The following is a 20,806-nucleotide window of genomic DNA, read 5'->3' on the forward strand; positions in this document are numbered from 1 at the left end:
ATGGGTTTTTTTATGAGAATCAGGACGCACTTTCTAGGTAGACGTGACTTACCACCGTAGACATCGTTACCACTTTTCACAGAGGACTGTGGTCCAACGTCTGCCTATCTATTAAAAAAGTTCAATTAATGTCTTCAAAATTCAATCAAAATAAATTGAATTTTATTATTTTCCAAACTCAGCGTACGTACAGTTATATAAGATGTAAACGTAATAAAAGCCTGTTAAAAAGACAAAGGAGTTAAAATTTGCGAGAGTGTTGAACAAATCGATAATATTTGAATATCAAACAAAACCCGTGGGGGGTCTACGGGAAGCATACTTTTTACTAATTGCGAACCGCAGACGCCACGCTTTGTTTTTATATGTTTATTAGTGTGATAAATTAAGATAACGCCTCTGAGAATGATGTCATGAACTCATAAAAGGAAAAATTATATCTAACCGGCGGGTCAATGAACTAGCTAACAGCCTTAAAAGGGACAACTCATTCAATTCTTAGCGGAAATTAAACATGCGCTAAAAATGCGTCTGTTTGTTCAAGTGTGTTTTGAAGTGAGTTATGAAAACTTGTCCTCGCAAATTTTTAAGATGTAAATTTTGAAGTTATTTCTTTTGCCTTCTATTGTTACTTTTGTCACGTATTCATAAAAATAGGTACTAGAGTATGAAATAAAATGAATTTAGGACAAAGTTGGAACATCCAACCATCATGATAGTACTTAGTAGGTACTTATAAAGTAATAAGTGAAACTTATAAGTATGACAATAGCTGTCTATCTACATTACACGAATTATTGGTAAAAGTTCTGTAGGAAAACTTTGAGTAGGAGAAATTCTGTTCTGGTTACCTTGATTGTTAAGGTATTTATTATTAGTACATCTCATTAGTGAATCGTATAAGATAACAAATATATACACAAAAGAGAGTAAAATAATAAACATAATTATTATTATAAAGCCACATTTAATTAACGTAAATAATAATCACAACCAATTCGTTGTATTAATTTTACAACACATAATGTAGTTTTCACTGAATATATTATATAATTAGATTAAGATACCGCATAAATATTAATGAATTCCGATACATTAGTGATTGAATTCCGTTTAAACAATACTCGTGGAGTGATATATCAAAATGACCTTTTAATATTGTGCGGAATTGTATACATTTTAATTAGTTAATTTATGAGGAATATTAACAGAGTAGTTTAATATTGATGTTATTTTATTAAAGAGATCGAAATCAGTTAGTATTATCTGTTATAGGCGCGATGTTAAATTATACTACCTATTTTGACGAGAAATCTATACTTAATATTATAAAGCTGAAGAGTTTGTTTGTTTGACCGCGCTAATCTCAGGAAACTGGTCCGATTTTAAAAATGATTTCAGTGTTAAATAGCCCATTTATCGAGGAAGGCTATAGAGTATAGGGCATAGACTATATATCATCACGCTAAGACCAACATGAGCGGAGCCACGCGGGTGAAACCGCGGAGCGCAGCTATTTACAAATAATTCTTATTTATACAAGTTTAAAATAGTACTGCAGACTATAAATTATAAGGATACAACTATAGGTAGATAACAATAAAATAATTAGACACTCAACTAATTTACTTGTTTTTAGGGTTCTAAAATAGTAAATCAGCTAACACGAGTATGAAATAATATTTGTTTGTATAAAAAATTTGTTGACATAATTTATTTAAAACATAGTATTCCAATAAATGGAAAACCTGGTTATTATTCATGTCTTAATTAAGATTACATTCTCTGAACTGCATCATAACACCAAGGTCGTTTTTGATTTCGTGCTCAATAAATATGAACTTTAACACTCAGAAATAAGGTTGACAATATCAATACAAATTTCACCGGGGATTGCCCAGATCACAAGGATCTATGACTAAAAATAAAATTGAGATGATTGTATCTTTCAAAATTAAAGAAGAACCGATGACTGGTTAATATTGGTACCTGATATAACCTTCTTTTGTGACTTTGGTGGTAGGAAATTGTTTGGGATATCACTTTATTAATTTTTTTAATAGTTCCGAAAAATATTGCTTACGAGAAATAAGATGAATCTTTATTTTAACCACGATCGAACGATCAACCTGGGTTATAATGGTTACATTCATTATTTGCGTATGACCCATATCTCCAATACTAGCTGCTTACATTTTCACATTTGTATATTTTACTATACAGTTTTTACGTAAAAGTGAGTGATAAACTCTGACCTAGGTACATATTTATCATTATGGCCATGGGAATGAAACTGACCATAAAAAAGAATGTAGCCTATTTATACGTAGCCCACGTATGAACTTGCAATAACTGCTTACAAATCTAAACTGAAATTTTAAAACGCACTTAGAATAAATATATGAGGCTTGCACATTATTACATATTAATTTCATAATATAACTGTGCTCGAAATCATAATAATTCACATTCACTCTTTCAAAACGTTAAATTGGTTAATTTTAATGGTTTTAGTGCTTATGGAATCGTTTTTTTGACAAATGGTTCTTATTATGAAGTAATTAGAGTATGTTAAAAAGTAGAAATAATAAAAAAAATAAAGTAGGTAGTATTATTATGTAACTGTTTTCGAAATTCATAGAAATAATATATGAAGTAACTAAGTAAAATTATAGAGCGCTAAAAATTAAATATTACATTATTGTTACATAGGTATAGAATTAAAAGATAAAACAAGTTAATAAAATGATCATAATATTAACAAATTAATAGAGAAAGTTTATTTCATTATTGCATGTAAAATAATATCCTAGACGATATTTAGCATAAATACGCTAAAGTAATCTTCAATTGTCCATACAGGCTAAAACATAATTACATACAAGCTTAACCAAACATGTCCATCCAAATTCAATAATACTAGAGTGTAACTAGTTAATTACATGCAAAAACTCATATTCGTCACCTCTGTTGTAATCGAATATTGAATTGCATCTAGGCCATTGCCACATGTTGACACGATCACATGGCATAAGGCCGTCTATACAAGAATGTGATTCATTTTTAAATATTTCATGCAAAGGCTAAGGTCGTTGAGATGCGTTTCCCAAAATCCTTATTCACGCTTTGAGATTGGTATGCGGTAATTGGTAAAATAGTTCGTGATGTCACAACGCTCTGGCCTGATCTTTAGCCTATAACCTATCAATGAATTATTAATACGTCTAGAATGGGATATTAGCAATTGTTTTAATCGCATTATAATTTTAATGGGTCTTTAATGTTAATTTGGCCGCTAGAATTTAATTTTTTAATGATGCAAATACGTAGTATTATGTATAAAAAATGTGATAGGTAATATTTTATTGTTCGAATACTCAAATATTCAAATTCTAGATTTGAGATACAGGAATAATGAAATAATTATTGCCCACATTCCACATACATTTAAATTTTACATTATTTTTAAATTTATCATAAAGGAAAATACGAGACAGAAATTGAATTTTATCCAAGTTTGTATACGATGTTTTTTCGATAATTTTAACCAGCTTCAATGAAGAAGGTTCTCCAAATTTTGTTTTCAAGTTTTTTGTGATTTTTTTGTACGTAGGCGGTTACCAGCTTCGTTTACAACGAGCCTTGCGTCAAATCACACTTGTCGTGAAGCTTGACACAACGCCAGTGTAAATATCTGGTGTCTATAATTGCTTGGAGTCGTGGGACGAGCCAGGGTCGATCGATGTACAGACATACGAGTGGTTTTAGGAAGTTATGGTATGGGATAGTTATGTTAAATTTGATACTGTTATTGTTTCTTGGATTTTATTTTACGTAATACATAAAATAAAAGCTTATGGAAGTTATGATAAATCAATTCATATAGCTTAGGCTTTTTTATATTACATGGATATAGATACAGGATACGAACTTGTGATTTGAGCTTTATCGTAGCGACGCTACGCCGCACTATGGGACAGAACGGTATAAATCATCTCTAAAATGGTTTGAGTCAAAATTGTCGTACAGATGATTTTTTGGTGGCATTACATTCCTGAATAAACGAACTATCTGATAAAATAGATGAAATTAAATTTAAATCAGTTTTATCTCATTAAAATTCACAGTTAACCTGAGTAGTCATATTTTCTTACTTAGCACATAATCTATTTCTGAAGTTTAACGTATGATAATTTCTAAGTTTTCCATTAAAATTAATATGTATCATACATTTTTGGATTGTCTAGGATCTGAAGTTTATTAATTTGTAAACGTTTTATGTGAAATATTTTGCCACATTTTAATTTTAATTTTTTTGTGAATCATTGAATTTTATCGTCTTTTTCATTTTCAAATTGAGCTTTCGACTTTGCCGAAAGCTGCCGAAGTTGAGTTATTATGATTTTTAGATTCTTTAGTTATTCAAGATTCCAAAAAGGTAAAAAAAACCTGCGTCATTACTGCGCCTTTTCGAGCTAGATGCTGAAATGTGAAGAGAGAGAGAAAAAAATTATGCAAACGAATTTAACGTTTCTACTTGTTATTAAAATTTTAAATGATATACAGGGTGGCCCGTTTTCAGTGGTCCAAAAATTTTTTTCAGCTTGAGAGCATCATGAGTAATCATTTAAAACAAACTTTAGTTAAGCGAAAACTTATGGTTTAGAAATTATGAATTTTTTTTTAAATAATCCGAAGTTTCAATGTTTTTGACACAAAACTACTCTGTTATGAAAACTACTGGACCGAATTGAATGAAATTTGGTGTAGGTATAGCGCAATAACCTACCTATCGCGCTATAGGCTCATCTTGTGTAAATAATTACACTGAATTTTTTTAATTTAACTTTTTCTGTAGTTTTTTGAATTTCTCGGCAAAATGTCGATTTTTCGAAAAAATCCTGTGAAAAAAAAATGTACCACCCAGGTTTTGCTGGTACTGCTAAAAACTTCCTTAACATAAGGTTATTCTTTACACAAAAAATCATAGTTGTCCTTCGATTGTAACATCTTCAAAAACAATATCATGTGCATTCAACACATGAAAATCGAAAAATTACGAAATTTACCAAAATTCAATTTTAATCATTTGGAACGGCCAATTTTTGGTTAAAGAACCATTTATTGCCATAAAAGTAATTGCCATCAGTATTCACATGGCTATAAAAGTTAAAATGAATGAAATAAATTTTTTACCTACTAGCCAAGATAACTTTACTTTATTCTAATGTCAATTTATAGAGTTTTTTTTTGTTATTTAGTTTTTAGGTTTAAATCTTAATAAAAGATTTGGAGAATCAATAAAACAACATAAATATTAATTAACATATTGTTTATTTTTTACAAAAGGTTTTCGAAATGCCGTCCGCCTTTCGCTAAACATAATCTGCATCTGCGTAAGAAATTTCTTCGCAGCCTATTAAATGGCTGCCGGCTTTCTTTAATGGCTGATATAGCCATTTGAATTTATGCCTATAAATAACCATAAATTCATTATACATAGGTACATTTGTATACCAGTTTATGGTATTATACCATTTAATACCATAGGTTCATACCTATCCGGAGAGGAGGATCGGTCGCGGTGGTACCATCCACTGGCCAGCCTGTTCACCCGACTTGAACCCCGTTGATTTTTTCATTTGGGGATACATTAAGGAGATTGTGTACGCACGGGAGAGCACATCGGAGCAAGAATTGGAGGAAAATTCAAGTGGCTATAACAGCCATTAAAGAAAGCCGGCAGCCATTTAATAGGCTGCGAATAAATTTTCTTACGCAGATGCAGATTATGTTTAGCGAAAGGCGGACGGCATTTCGAAAACCTTTTGTAAAAAATAAACAATATGTTAATTAATATTTATGTTGTTTTATTGATTCTCCAAACCTTTTATTAAGATTTAAACCTAATAACTAAATAACAAAAAAAACTCTATAAATTGACATTAGAATAAAGTAAAGTTATCTTGGCTAGTAGGTAAAAAATTTATTTCATTCATTTTAACTTTTATAGCCATGTGAATACTGATTTGTAACGACTTTTATGGCAATAAATGGTTCTTTAACCAAAAATTGGCCGTTCCAAATGATTAAAATTGAATTTTGGTAAATTTCGTAATTTTTCGATTTTCATGTGTTGAATGCACATGATATTGTTTTTGAAGATGTTACAATCGAAGGACAACTATGATTTTTTGTGTAAAGAATAACCTTATGTTAAGGAAGTTTTTAGCAGTACCAGCAAAACCTTGGTGGTACATTTTTTTTTCACAGGATTTTTTCGAAAAATCGACATTTTGCCGAGAAATTCAAAAAACTACAGAAAAAGTTAAATTAAAAAAATTCAGTGTAATTATTTACACAAGATGAGCCTATAGCGCGATAGGTAGGTTATTGCGCTATACCTACACCAAATTTCATTCAATTCGGTCCAGTAGTTTTCATAACAGAGTAGTTTTGTGTCAAAAACATTGAAACTTCGGATTATTTAAAAAAAAATTCATAATTTCTAAACCATAAGTTTTCGCTTAACTAAAGTTTGTTTTAAATGATTACTCATGATGCTCTCAAGCTGAAAAAAATTTTTGGACCACTGTAAACGGGCCACCCTGTATATAACTTAAAATAGTTTTTTTTGCGGTTGACCGAACCTTCACACCTATGATAACAACATTAACATTATTTAATAATTTTACTAGGTTTCCGCCCGCGACTTCGCCCGCGCAGTCAAAGAAAAACCCGCATAGTTCCCGTTCCCGTGGGATTTCCGGGATTGCGTAATTTTCCCGGGATAAAAAGTAACCTATGTCCTTTCTCGGGTATCGAAATATCTCCATACCAAATTTCATGAAAATTGGTTCAGTAGTTTAGGCGTGATTGAGTAACAGACAGACAGACAGAGCATTTCGCATTTATAATATTAGTATGGATTGTTGTAGAATCCATTGCGTTAATCGTAATCTGCCTATAGGTTAAATAATTTGTATGGGAATTTTTTTGTCAGTATTCTCATTGGTTTTGCATAAGTTATTAAAACTCGGGTCCTATATAACCCCAACAATTTCAGCATTAATAACAAAGTATTGAGATACTTCTTCACAGTAACCTAACTGTTGAAAGTCCAAAAATATAAAAATGAGTGTGTTTGTGTTCGCCGCGATATAGGTATGTCCGCTGCAGCTGTTAATAAGTAGCAAAATTCTGTAGAGCTTGAAAAATATTTATTAGAAAATTTTCATCTATCAGCGGTGATACGAATACAGTGATTTAATACATTAAAAATCGGCTAAATCACGCCCGAAAGTGTTCGCGTTCAGCTGCAATGGAAGAAACATCTTGCTGTATACAACAGATCCCTATAGGTATATGATATATCCGGTATAGGTATAAAGACAACATATTTCAAAAATACCAAAAATTCCAAAAGAATTGTTTGAAGAATCTAAACAGCTTCTGGTATTTAATAATGAACAGTTGTTTTATTATATTATTATTAAATATACTCAACTCAATAATTATTTTATTATTTTCTAAGTTTTAATTTTTTTTAAGTATAAAGTCTTGAAATGTTTTGTTTAATGCATAAGCAATGTTTGTTTTGTTAAGATAAGAGGAAAATTATGAAATAATGTAAGATTTTTTAAGAAAATTTACGAAAGTTTGTTTGTATTGGTTTTTAAACAAAAAAATAAAAGTACCAAAACAAAAATGGACTTGGTTTATTATAGCGTAGTTAATCAAGAATACGTATACCAAAATTCAAGTAAAAAGTACGAGAAACTAAAAAGTTATAGATTTTTGAGATGGTTTATACCGTTCTGTCCCATAGTGCGCCGTACACAACTCCGCCTACAGACGAATTCCAGAATTCTACAGGGAATTATTCTTTTGAAAGTGCATATAAATTTTTATAAATATTTAGAAAGAAAGAAAAATTATTAAGACAATTCAAAATTTTTATCTGGATCATCATTTATACATTATAAAATTAATTTGAACACACTATCACGGAGCTACGAAAACCAAATGCGATACGACACATAATATTTATCTTTTACATAAAATAAAAATTGAAGAAACCCAGTTTCCTTAAACGACTTATTTATTTACTTGGTTTTGTCAAATCATGTAGATATGTTTCCATATTTTATCAGCTGGGATAAAGCTAGTGAGTAGCTTTTTTGATTAAGAAAAAAATCTCGAGTGACTCGAGTTATACTTCTTTTATAAGAATATCTATTTCCACAGTTTACAATGTTTTTCATTGCCTATAAATAGCTATATTTGTAGCCTTGTTGAGAAAACGAGTTTTTATAGTAAATCCTTCTTGGTAAAAAAAGGTTAAAAATACATTGACTCGTAACGTATTACAGTCACGAGAGTGTTTTTCAAGGATTGAGTTCCGGAAAGGTTTGTGAGGCACTGTGACGTCACAGATCGATTTTAGTTGGGTCACTTTTTGACCTTTGCGGTGCGAGAGAAATGACAAACGTCATTAAGATCCGTGACATACCTATGAGGTGTGGTGTAAGTTAGAAGCTATGAGCAATTATTAATTCAGAGGTGAACAAAAGAACATAAAATATTTATTATTTTAGGGTTTTTTTTTTTCGAAATAATGATGAGATAAACACTGGGAACTGGAAGGTCAATCAATGTTTTTCTTCGAAAATTTAAGAGACCAGATACCTAAATATGTAGATCACAAACGCTTTGTACTGTTTAAAGTACCTTAAAAAAATTATTATATTTCAAAAATGTAATAATTGAACTTCATATCTGGTATAGGCGGCATATAATACAAAAAAACATAAAATTTATCATTCATTATTCAGCTTAGAAATAAATTTTAAAGAAATATTTTATCATGCCTCAATTAAAACGTACTTTCAAAACCTTCTTTAGGTCTAAAACTAAACTTTACACCTAGTGTTCTAGTAGTCGCTTCATCTCATCACTTACGTCCCAATCACCGTCGATAGCAAGGTGATTAGTATTTCGGGCGCGAATGGTGGGAGCGCGCAGTCTCTTGCCGCCAGTCGATCCGTGCGCCCGTCGCCACTGCGCGCACCACACTGACGCGCGTCCCCAACTAACCCATTTTCAAAAATAGAACACTGTGATTTTTTTTCCTCTAAATTCTGTGTTTGTGATGTGCCAGTGACGTTTGCGAATAGCTACGTACCATTTCACTTTCACCACCAAAGAGTTTTTGCAAACGGTAAGTTTTACAATTTTCATCCCAATACGCGGAAGTAAATAAGGAACTGAAAATTAGTTACGCGTAAACCACGGAACTGGATTTGAATGATGCTTAATGGTTAACAAATAGCATGTTAATTAACAAACTTGAGGAATGTTATACAATGTGGTTAAAATTGCAGTTTAAATTATTATATTGTTCATTGTAATGGCGGAAACTGTTGTCATTCTTAGCATAAAAAGACTTCAACGTGCGAACGTAGCTCGTTGAAGTCTTTTCTATGCGTGCGCTCAACGCAAGTTGCGACAAATAATTATGTTTGACAGCTTTAATTTTATACAACTACCCTTATATATTTATTATTATATTTTGTGACTATATCCTGTATTGTATTTGTATATTATAATATTTGTGAAAGTATGAACTGTAAATAAAAATGTGACGCAAAATAAGCAAACATTTTAAAATTTCTCCTCGATAACGCACAGCCAAATCGTGTAATCTTTAGCAAAAGGAAATTTAATGGGCATATTATAATAATTTATTTATAGTTTGCATTATTGTCAGTTGATGATATAATCGGAAAAATTTGCAGTTTCCTAATACCTGCCCAGTGTGTTTCGTAATCGCCTTGAGAGCCTCGCGACGTATAATTTGTGTATCTTGAATAATATTAATTTTGAATAATGAATAATTATTCGAACCGCTTCTGTTGTGTAATCGAATGTTTTTAAAGAATCTCAAGGACTAGGTATGTAGTGATTTGATCGAATGGTAGCTAATGTAAGGACGACTCAACTTGTTTGGGGTTCGATGTTGCAAACATCATTTAACAGTGTTTTTTAAATTAAATATTGCTTTAAGTATACAAGTATCAATTACCAAAAACATTAATAAGAAGACACATCATCTACACTAATATTATAAAGAGGAAAACTTTGTTTGTTTGTTTGATTGTAATGAATAAGCTCATAAACTACTGGACCGATTTTAAAAATTCTTTCACCATTCGAAAGCTACATTATCCACGAGTAACATAGGCTAGGTTTATCCCGGAAATCCCACGGGAACGGCAACTATCCGGGTTTTTCTTTGAAAACGCGGGCGAAACCGCAGGCGGAAAGCTAGTATTTTATACATTCTTATATTCCATCTTGATATTTACCGCTTTAACCTAGAAATCAAAACCCCATATTATATTCATACATTTACTTATCATATTATATCGGTACCCTTCAGTGCAAACAGACTTCCAAAAGTGGGTCATAATCAACTTTTCATATGCTTGACGGACGTGCTCGGTTAATTAAAATCTTGGACGTATTTTATGATTTACAATTATCTTTTATATGTTATTAAATACATTGAATACATATTAATTAATTGTTAATAAGACCCATCGCCTCAGGTAACATAATACCTACATGTATGTTTAAATAGAACAGAAACAATCGTATTTAAAAAAACAGTTTCATGTGTAATCAACGTAACCATTTATTTGAAAAATAACACCTTTAATTGATTTCCTATATTACTATCTTTCAATTCAACCCATAGTACGGCTTAATTGCTATTTATGTGATATTAAAGAATTAAACATCTTGTTATTGTATGTACTTAACATTATACGGTAACATAAGTCTATGTATAAATCTCAAACAGAATGTCGGTCTTGAATCTAGACCAACAATACCTTCAAGTTATTTAATACTAGTTCAAGTCATGCTCCAATAAGTATATTATTGAACAATGGCACACATAGTATAAACCTTTCCAAAACATTCACATAGAAAATACGCAGTTAGCGAATCGAAAGTCCCACGATAAACCCATCAATATAATTTCATCACACATCACTACCATTCAATGCACATCACTATAATAATACACGTATTATAAGGTGTTAAAGTCGATATTTGTACATCAATCGAATAAAGGATTAACAAAAGAAAGCTAATGGTCCGGGTAACCGTAATGTCTGCTGCATATTGTTGTCAAAAGCTATTTATATTGTTTGCTGTGTTGGTAGTTGGATATGCGTTTTGAACTAGTTCCTGTGGTAAGGTATGGCTTAAAATGCCATATATGCCTATGTATTATTGTAATATAATACAGTCACTAAACTGTCTTTATAGGACACAAATTAAACCATATAATTCAAGCCTCTTAAAATCAAACCTATGGTTTAATCATGAAAACGTAAACGCTAGGACAGAGTTACTTCAACATTCATATTAAAAGTAAACGTTAGATACGGCTATAACGTTCAATTATAATTCCGTCACTTTTCACTTCCCGATGCAGAAAAAAAGTTAATGAAACACACATGTAAATACGATAATTTATTAAACGCTACATACACATGCGTTTCAATTTATTCAAATTGAGGTAAAGCGTTCACATGCTGGTTCGTACGTTTCCGAGTTTTAAGGTCGTCGGAAGAGAATAATTTTAGTAGGTATACTTTATAACAGTAACCATTATCAGTTTAACGATTTGTGCGTTCGTATCAGATTGTCTTAAGCTGATTTGTACTTTATTCACATAAAAATAGGGCCGATTTCTCTGCGTGTTTTGCATATATCCGGCACTTTCAATTTTCCAAATTATCATAAGGTAGTTGTGCACTTAGTTTGCTTCTGTGAAATGAATGCTTTATTGAATGTACTTAAATTGTTGTCTATTATAATGGTTAAAAATGAGATTTGTTTATTTTAGAATTTAGCTGCACATATTAAAGTTTGATAAGTAGGTGTTGTTCAATGGTTGATATATGAATAACACGATGTAATATTATGTATAAATAAATATTTAATTGCTAGAAATAGGTATATTTTGGGTATATTTATATATTTGCACATACTTTGTGTGAAGTGAAGTAACCAAAATTTTAATCTTACAAAGTAAAACTAATAATCTGTGTAAGTTTGAAAATAAAAATTGTTAAAATTTAAAGATGTATTGCTACTAGTACATTAACTTTTTTACTTGAAAATAAACGTGAGTAAAAGTGGTACAAACTAAATCAAACATTCATTGGGCTTAGTATTTCGATAGGTGTATAACCAGTTGCGAAACTTGGATATCTGTTACAACATTTACCAAGTAAAGTAACATGACCTATCAGGCTATAGATACTAGCCACTGGCCCTGGCTTTACGCGCTATTTTAACCTATCAAATCTATACTAATATTATAAAACTGATGATTTTGTTTGTTTGAACGCGCCAGGAACTACTAGTCCGATTTGAAAAATTATTTCGATGTTAGATAGCCCATATCTAGTAAGGCTACAGGCTATATAACACCATGCTAAGACAAACAGGAGCGGAGCACTGCAGGTAAAACCGCGGGCCACAGCTAATTGTTTATAAATTACACATGTTATATTTTAGTATGAAACGTATTTAATAAATTGGATAATAACGCTATTAAAAGCCAAACTAATAGTCTATAAATTTAGTAAAATTACTCGTAATGTGTGATTACGTCATACAATTATCGTTATCTATTGTCATTATTATTTGTAATAAACTTAACGTTTTGAATTAGTCGTAAATCGAATCGTTTTTGATACTATGTTTTATTATAAACTAGTATGTAATATTTAAATATAATTTGTATTAGGTATGTTTTCAAATAAAACTTGTCAAGCTGGTTACAAGACTGTATGATTTTCGTAACATATGCTACATAGCAAGCACGTAAACACGACCCAAAATTAATAAATTCTTATTTTTCGATCACCTTATAATTTTTGTTCAAAAGTGTATGTTATAAAGTAAGGCCAAGCCAATACTAATTTTAGTATTATACTTTAATATAGCCTCAGGATCAAATTTATGTCTAACCAAAACCGATTTAATGTATATTATCAAAATAAAATTGCAAGATTAAAAATAATCAAATGTAACCAACAAGGTCGTGTGAAAAGACCCTAATTTTAAATTAATGTCCATAGTCTTTACAATGTACACTTATGTAACATTTTTTGTGCATTACCTAATATTTACAGAACACGTATGTCACTGAAAGGTGGCAATTTTGTCGATTGTGTCATCAATTGTTCACCTTAAAGAACAGAGAAGACAATGTTTGTTATTATCACAACCTTTAGCCTTCATTAAATCAATAATATGAACCGAATTGTAAAAAATACTTAATCAACTTCTTGGCATTTTGGTACGATCTCTGTGGAGACAATAATATGTACAGAAGGAACGTAAAAGAAATATCGGGGAAGATATGAAATGCATAATAGCAATCTGTACATTACAAGATTTTTGCCCAAACAATTTAATAAAAAGAACATTAAATATTCATCAACACAAACTTTTAAATCAAAAATATTAGTAGAAATAATAATAAAATATCATACGTCATTATTTTTTCCATTTAATTACTTAGTTGCGCGTGGAAAAGGAAATAGATATTAGTGTAATAGTGGTAAAAGAAAATGAATAAAAACAAAAATAAATGGAGACTTTAATTGTAGTCATAAGACATATTATTATCCTTGACCTTAAAGTGACCGTATAAACTTCAAAAAACACTAAAACGAAGATATATATGGTAATAGGCCATTTTGAAAACATAATGAGGACCAATGAACAATATGAGAGAAATAATAATTTATTTCGCAGTCTCCAACATTTTAAGTTAATTTAAATGAGCCGGATCTTTGGGACCAGTTTCTGATTGAGTTTCTTGATTCTGATCGGATTGTAATATTTTCATTCATATCTTCTAATATATAAAAATCAATGCCACTTTTCGTTGTAATTCCATAACTCGAGAACGGCTGAACCGATTTCGATAATTCTTTTTTTATTATATTCCTTGAAGTACGAGGATGGTTCTTATGTAGAGAAAACGTTAATATGTACCACGGGCGAAGCCGGGGCGGACCGCTAGTTAGATATATTATTGATAGTCTGATTTCGTCATTGATAAAGTCATCATGATTTGAAGTGAAATCTCTAAGTTGTATGTAGTTGAACAATGTAGTTCAAGGATTAGAAAATGCAACAGTTGGAAACAAAGAATATTTAAATTGATAATATCATAAGATATTTAGGCGCAGTTCAAGACGTCATAATAATTCGAGTTCAATATAGTTTAAAAATTAAGTTCATCAGCCTATTTCGCCTACTATAGGATATATAGATCTCTACTTAGCCTATACTAGAAACCAGATTAGGGTCTTTACTGTATAGGCCAGTTTCACCACGCAATGCTAGCCAAATTTAATTTGATAGCTGTCACATGTCAGCACACTTTTTAGTTCTATGACATGCCGGTTTATTCACCATTTTTCCTTAACCGAATTGTTTAGTCGACTGTTGAACGAAGCCTTAACCGTTAAGGCAATATTCAACGAGTAAATATCTGTTATTCTTTTAACTGATTCTTCAAAATCAAATGTGTACCAAAGAAAAATATATAAGTTAAGTAGAACACAATGCTATTTCTACAGTATTTTTGTAATATAGTTGCTTAAGGAAAATTAAAATTTTCTTAATATGTATATGTATAATGCATATAATAGAGGTATAAGCAATGTATCTTGAAGCAATAACGACATCCTGTCGTGGAATATTTGTTAATCTGGTTTACATTGAAAGGTCGTTTGCTTATTTTTTATCATTTTATGAAGATGATATCAAGAGCTAAGTATTTTTAATAAAAAATCGGAAATATTTTTTAATCTGGATTTGGGCTTAATTTTAACGCGGCTTTTACATTTGAAGTTTGAGTGCATGTTTATGAAAGATACCACAAAGTTGAAGACAAAATATCATATTCCATATTAAAAATGCGATAATAAATATCGAAACATACTCAGAACGACTTACTTCTTCAATATTATCTTATGCTTGTTATATATAGGTAGATAGTTATTAACCAAATATGTCCAACTGCCTTGGGGCACAATCATTCATATTTTAATTAAAATTAAACTTACACCAGTAGCCTTGAGACAAAGAAATGTGCAGGAAACATTTTTTAATATTTTGAAAGTAATATATTTACTCGTATTATTTTGACTAGACGTTACCTTCGATGTCGTTTGAGTTTTGATATTTTTTTTACAGGAAGCTAAAACCTAGGTCTAATTTCGGTTTAAATTTTAAAATAGCTAAGATATCAAACATTGATCAAACTTGAAAATTAAATAGAACCTCTCAAAAATATTTTATTTAAAATTTCTTTGATATGCTAATTCAAAAAAACTTATTTATTATATGTGCTTATGAGAAAAACAACTTCGAGGATATATTAATATTCAAGAATTTATTTCTAACAACATTTTTTTTTTATTTTGATACGAAACTATCAACAACTTTAATATTCTCTTTTGTGGTCTCTTTGTAGGTATATCTAAGATTTTCTATATGATATTCTATGGGAATTGGCTAGAGAAGAAAATTAATGTTAGAGTGGTACTATGTATAATATGTATATTATAATATTATCTACTGAATAGATTATATGCTGCAACAAACAAACACATTCGATTTCATCAGATTAATTAATGTCTTATACGTCAGTTATTTGACGTACGCATATTGGCTGTTAAAAGTACTGTGAAGTCATTTCACAGCAGTAAAACTTTATAAACATATAAAGATAATGAGATACCGATCGAACAATTCGATCATGAAAAAGCTACTCTATGCCCTTGATATAAAGCTCTATTTGCAATTTAAATGTTTCTTTAAATCAGTGTTCTGGTAATATTAGTTAGAAAGTGTTTGTCCGTTCAATTGGAGGCAATTTCTTTTTCGCCTCAGGCTAATATAATTTTGGGGCTAACAAACTTGCATAGAGACATGACAATCTCGTCTATATATTATAATTTTATGTGTTTATGTTTACAAAATCGTCAAGATATCTCTTAGATAATAAATATTGTGTTATCAAAACGCAATAATTGGTAGATTCCTAATTGCCAGGACTATCTTTTATGAAAAAACGATTTTTCGTTTTTGAATCAATAACTCTTGAATACATTTACGTCACAAGTCTGTGTTAAACTAATCTGGTAAATACCTACTAGCAAATCTAATTTAAATTTATTTATAAAAAAGACAATTCCGAAGCTAATGTCCCAATAATCCTATTGAAAATATATAAATAAAAAAAATATTTCACATGGTAATAAAATTCCTAGTCGATCGTTTTTTTTTCAGATTATTAGATATTAATGTGTCATCGATCTCTTATCGAACTAGAACTAAATTATATAATAAAACGCTTATTTAAATCTTTTTATAAACAGATTAATAAATAATATCATGTAGTTCTTTGTGTTTTCTGTAAAGATTGTGACATTTCAAAACAATTATCTTACTTATAATAATTATCAAGTAATTATGTGGATAACTTATTTTATTTACATTTGCTAGTGTATTTATATACAAGCCATTATTTTTGAATAATACAAAATGGTATATTTATACTAATATTATATAATATTATAAAGCTGAAGAGTTTGTTTGTTTGTTTGTTTGTATGAACGCACTAATCTCGGGAACTACTGGTCCGATTTGAAAAATTCTTTCGGTGTTAAATAGCCCATTTATTGAGGAAGGTTATAGGATATATATCATCATGCTATGACCAACAGGGGTGGAGCCACGGGGGTGAAACCACACGGAGCAGCTAGTTCTTTATATATTCTAAAATCAGGAATACAATAAATAATATAAAATCCAGATTGAAAGAAGCTTACATAATTTCTATATCTACATTTTACATTTAAAATGATTAAGCAATCATAGACAATACAGCATAAATCACAGTTTTATATATTTTTAGACGCTTGTTACCAGGTGGTACCGCTCCATACAATATTTTTACGATTCAGTGACATTTGGAAACTCGTTGTTTTGGGTAAAACCGGACGACCTCTACCACCCACTTGATTGAGATACGTATTAAAATGATATTTAAGAAACCTCTAGTATGGACGATTTGAGTAAAAGTCGTGAAGATTGCAAAAAAGTGACTCTTGTGGGAAAATAAATAGCACGAATAGATGATAGTTACTATAGTTTTTTGAATAACTAATACCTACCTACCAATTGGCATATTTGTTTATGGGCTGCATTTTCTTACAGAAACATATAATAATTATTTAATTTGTAATACATAATATGGTAAATTGCTACCTGTCAGTCTGAAAAATCTAATTAAATACTAGCGGTCCGCCCCGGCTTCGCCCGTGGTACATATTAACGTTTTCTCTACATAAGAACCATCCTCGTACTTCAAGGAATATAATAAAAAAAGAATTATCGAAATCGGTTCAGCCGTTCTCGAGTTATGGAATTACAACGAAAAGTGGCATTGATTTTTATATATTAGACTAGCGGTCCGCCCCGGCTTCGCCCGTGGTACATGTTTACGTTTTCTCTACATAAGAACCATCCTCGTACTTCAAGGAATATAATAAAAAAAGAATTATCGAAATCGGTTCAGCCGTTCTCGAGTTATGGAATTACAACGAAAAGTGGCATTGATTTTTATATATTAGATTAGATTACGGACCACTAGGTCATAATATTTAATTTTAACCTATACAATAGAATAGGTAGCTAAGTAGTTCACATAATAACAAAAGTAAAAGTATACAGTAATTTTAGATAAACAATCGATCAGTATTAACATTGTATGTAAATGTATAGACTAGACCGATCGCTTATTTAGTTTTAATGGAGGTGCATTTAGTTGAAAGTAGGTCGCTTAAGCCTATGCGAAACTATTCAGTATTATGGTATCTGTTTGTACTTTCTATCGTTATCTGAAAGAGAAACCTTCTAAATATACCTTAATTCAAAAATATATACAAAGTATGATTACCCTTTACAATATAGGTACGTATACAGACTCAGAGGCTTTATTATATTGAGGCTTAGATTCGTATTGATAAACAAAGTAAGTAAATAAATTACTAAGTAAATTTATACAATTGAAATAATATTATGTTTAGATACAAGAAGGAGAGTTAAATGACAAATACAAATTTAATTTAAATTAGACGAAATCCTCAATAGCATTCATAAATACATTTCACTAGTTACAAATGGATCAATTAAATCCAATAATTTATTACATTTAGATAGGAAATGCAAAAGTAATGGGTGAAACCAATTGCCTATTAAATAAAAGCTAGACTTTCTCGAATCTAGATTCCAGACGACAAGGTCGATTTGTGGTAACAGACAAGACGCAAAGTAATTGTTAGAATAAATTGAGTAAATTTATACTTTATTTAGTTTAATATTTAAATTGTATCCATTTAAACATATTCGTATTTCGTCATTTGTAAACTAGTTAATTAAAATAAAACAAATAATTCTCCTTTTTATATATTAATATTTTACAAGATAGTGACCATAGAGTACATTATCATTTAACATCGCGTGAAACAAAGAAAGTCGTAATGTAATAATAAAGAGCGACAGAATATTTTCTTAGATTAACCCACATAAGTTTAGAAGCATGCGCAAGAAACATTCCTGCCATAAACATTGTTTTGACGTAATTACTCGATGAGTTAACGCTGGGTTATTCAACTTGGAAAGTCGGAGAGAAATGTTAGACGAGACTGTTTGAACGCATGAAAATGGCGGCAAAAACAAACGGTGTGGCGTTTTTGATCTTTTTGTATTGTGGAAATAGATTATGTATGTTTTAACTTTTAATTTATAAAGAAATTGAATACAATTATTGTATCTTTTGTAACTGCCATATATAGATAAGAAAGGGGAGAACATGTTTTAAAAAACCTAAAGTAAAGCAGATGAATTTTAATAGTTTTTTTAAGCTATTGCATAGCTTCTATCGCGGGCCTTGAGCGCGGGGACCGAATCGAGAAATTCCGTAACGAAAAAACCTCACGCTCCCCACTCCGACGGGCTCGGAGGTGTGGCTTGAAGGCATGCTATGCAAATAGCTTTACCGCGGCAGTCCCCGAGTGCCACACGTCTTTTTAGGGTTCCGTAGCCAAAATGGCAAAAACGGAACCCTTATAGTTTCGTCATGTCCGTCTGTCCGTCTGTCCGTCTGTCCGTCTGTCACAGCCGATTTACTCGGAAACTATAAGTACTACAGTGATGAAATTTGATGGGAATATGTGTTGTATGAACCGCTACAAAAATATGACACTAAATAGTAAAAAAAAGAATTGGGGGTGGGGCCCCCCATACATGTAACTGAGGGATGAAATTTTTTTTTTCGATGTACATACCCGTGTGGGGTATCAATGGAAAGGTCTTTTAAAATGATATAAAGTTTTCTAAAAAACATTTTTCTTAAAGTGAACGGTTTTTGAGATATCAGCTCTCAAAGTCGTAAAAAGTATGTCCCCCCCCCTCTATTTTTATAACTACGGGGTATAAAATTCTAAAAAAAATAGAGGTGATGCATGCTAATTAACTCTTTCAACGATTTTTGGTTTGATCAAAGTATCTCTTATAGTTTTTGAGATAGGTTGATTTAACTGTAAATAATAAGTTTATTATATTTGCTGCTACGGAACCCTTTGTGCGCGAGCCCGACTCGCACTTGGCCGGTTTTTATTTTATATATAATTGCATGATTTAATATTTAAGATTTTAGCTTTTAATGTATGTTAAGCGTTTCACTCTTTTGTTTCTTTCTCTTGTGATATTTACGAAAACAAACATTTTCAAAGTAACATTCATCTTAGTTAAAATTAAATTTATCACTCCAAGATTACAAAATCAAGCCCATAAAACGTCAAGTTGCACAAAAGTATCACGAATCGTCACGACAATTTCTTCTTTTTGGAACAATCTTATTTTGTGGTGACATTTTTTGCGCTTATAGAAAGTGTAGATCGTTTATAACCACAGAGACACGATTGATAGAAGATAGCTATGGTTTATTTGGGCATAGATAATGATATTATATTTAAAAAATATCTATGTCTCAAAACAACTTTTACTTTTGTGGTTATGATTCTAATATATGTAGAGACAAAGGTATATTTTGTTTCGTTTTTAATGGAAGGTAAGTGTGAAATGTATTTCGGAGATTCCTCGCGATTAATTTCAACGTCCGCCATGATCGTAAGTAATAAAAAGAATCAGTGCGCACAACTAGCGCGGTTGGCTGTCGGGCGGCAAGTGTCGTTCGAGCTGACACCCCCCAACCTGCCAAACTACTGACTCAAGGAAAATGTCATTGTCACTTGTCATTGTCATAAATTCATTCGTTACTACTTCAAGTCTTACTATGTCAATATTAAAAATATTCACAACTTTACCAATAGATGGCGTTAATATCAACTGAATAAATCAATACTCCGACACGGCCATTCTGACAGTTAGCGCGTTCTCGCGCGATTTCTAAACCTATTTAGCTCTGGTCATAACTTTGCGTCAAAGTTTGTAACGTAGAACCTACACAAAGCGCGGAGCTTCCAATGTAGAGGTTAAAACATGAAGCGCGGAGCTTCCAATGTAGAGCCAATACACGAAGCGCGGAGCTTCCAATGTAGATAGAGCAAACACATGAAGCGCGGAGCTTCCAATGTAGATAGAGCCAACACACGAAGCGCGGAGCTTCCAATGT

At 31.0% G+C, this 20,806-nt stretch overlaps 1 protein-coding gene across 2 annotated transcripts in view; it reads left to right on the forward strand.

The window, feature by feature from the left end:
- LOC123696156 overlaps positions 1–20,806 on the forward strand; it is a 162,725-nt gene that overhangs the window by 42,229 nt on the left and 99,690 nt on the right. Inside the window, exon 1 of one of the 2 annotated variants that reach the window (XM_045642216.1) lies at positions 9,032–9,220. The exons of the other annotated variant lie outside the window; for it this stretch is intronic. The gene's annotated coding sequence lies outside the window, so the exon portion shown is untranslated. Of the gene's footprint in view, positions 1–9,031; positions 9,221–20,806 lie in introns of those variants that run through there. 2 annotated transcript variants of the gene reach the window in all.

Source organism: Colias croceus, chromosome 1, assembly GCF_905220415.1.
Source record: "Colias croceus chromosome 1, ilColCroc2.1".
Lineage (NCBI taxonomy): Eukaryota > Metazoa > Arthropoda > Insecta > Lepidoptera > Pieridae > Colias > Colias croceus.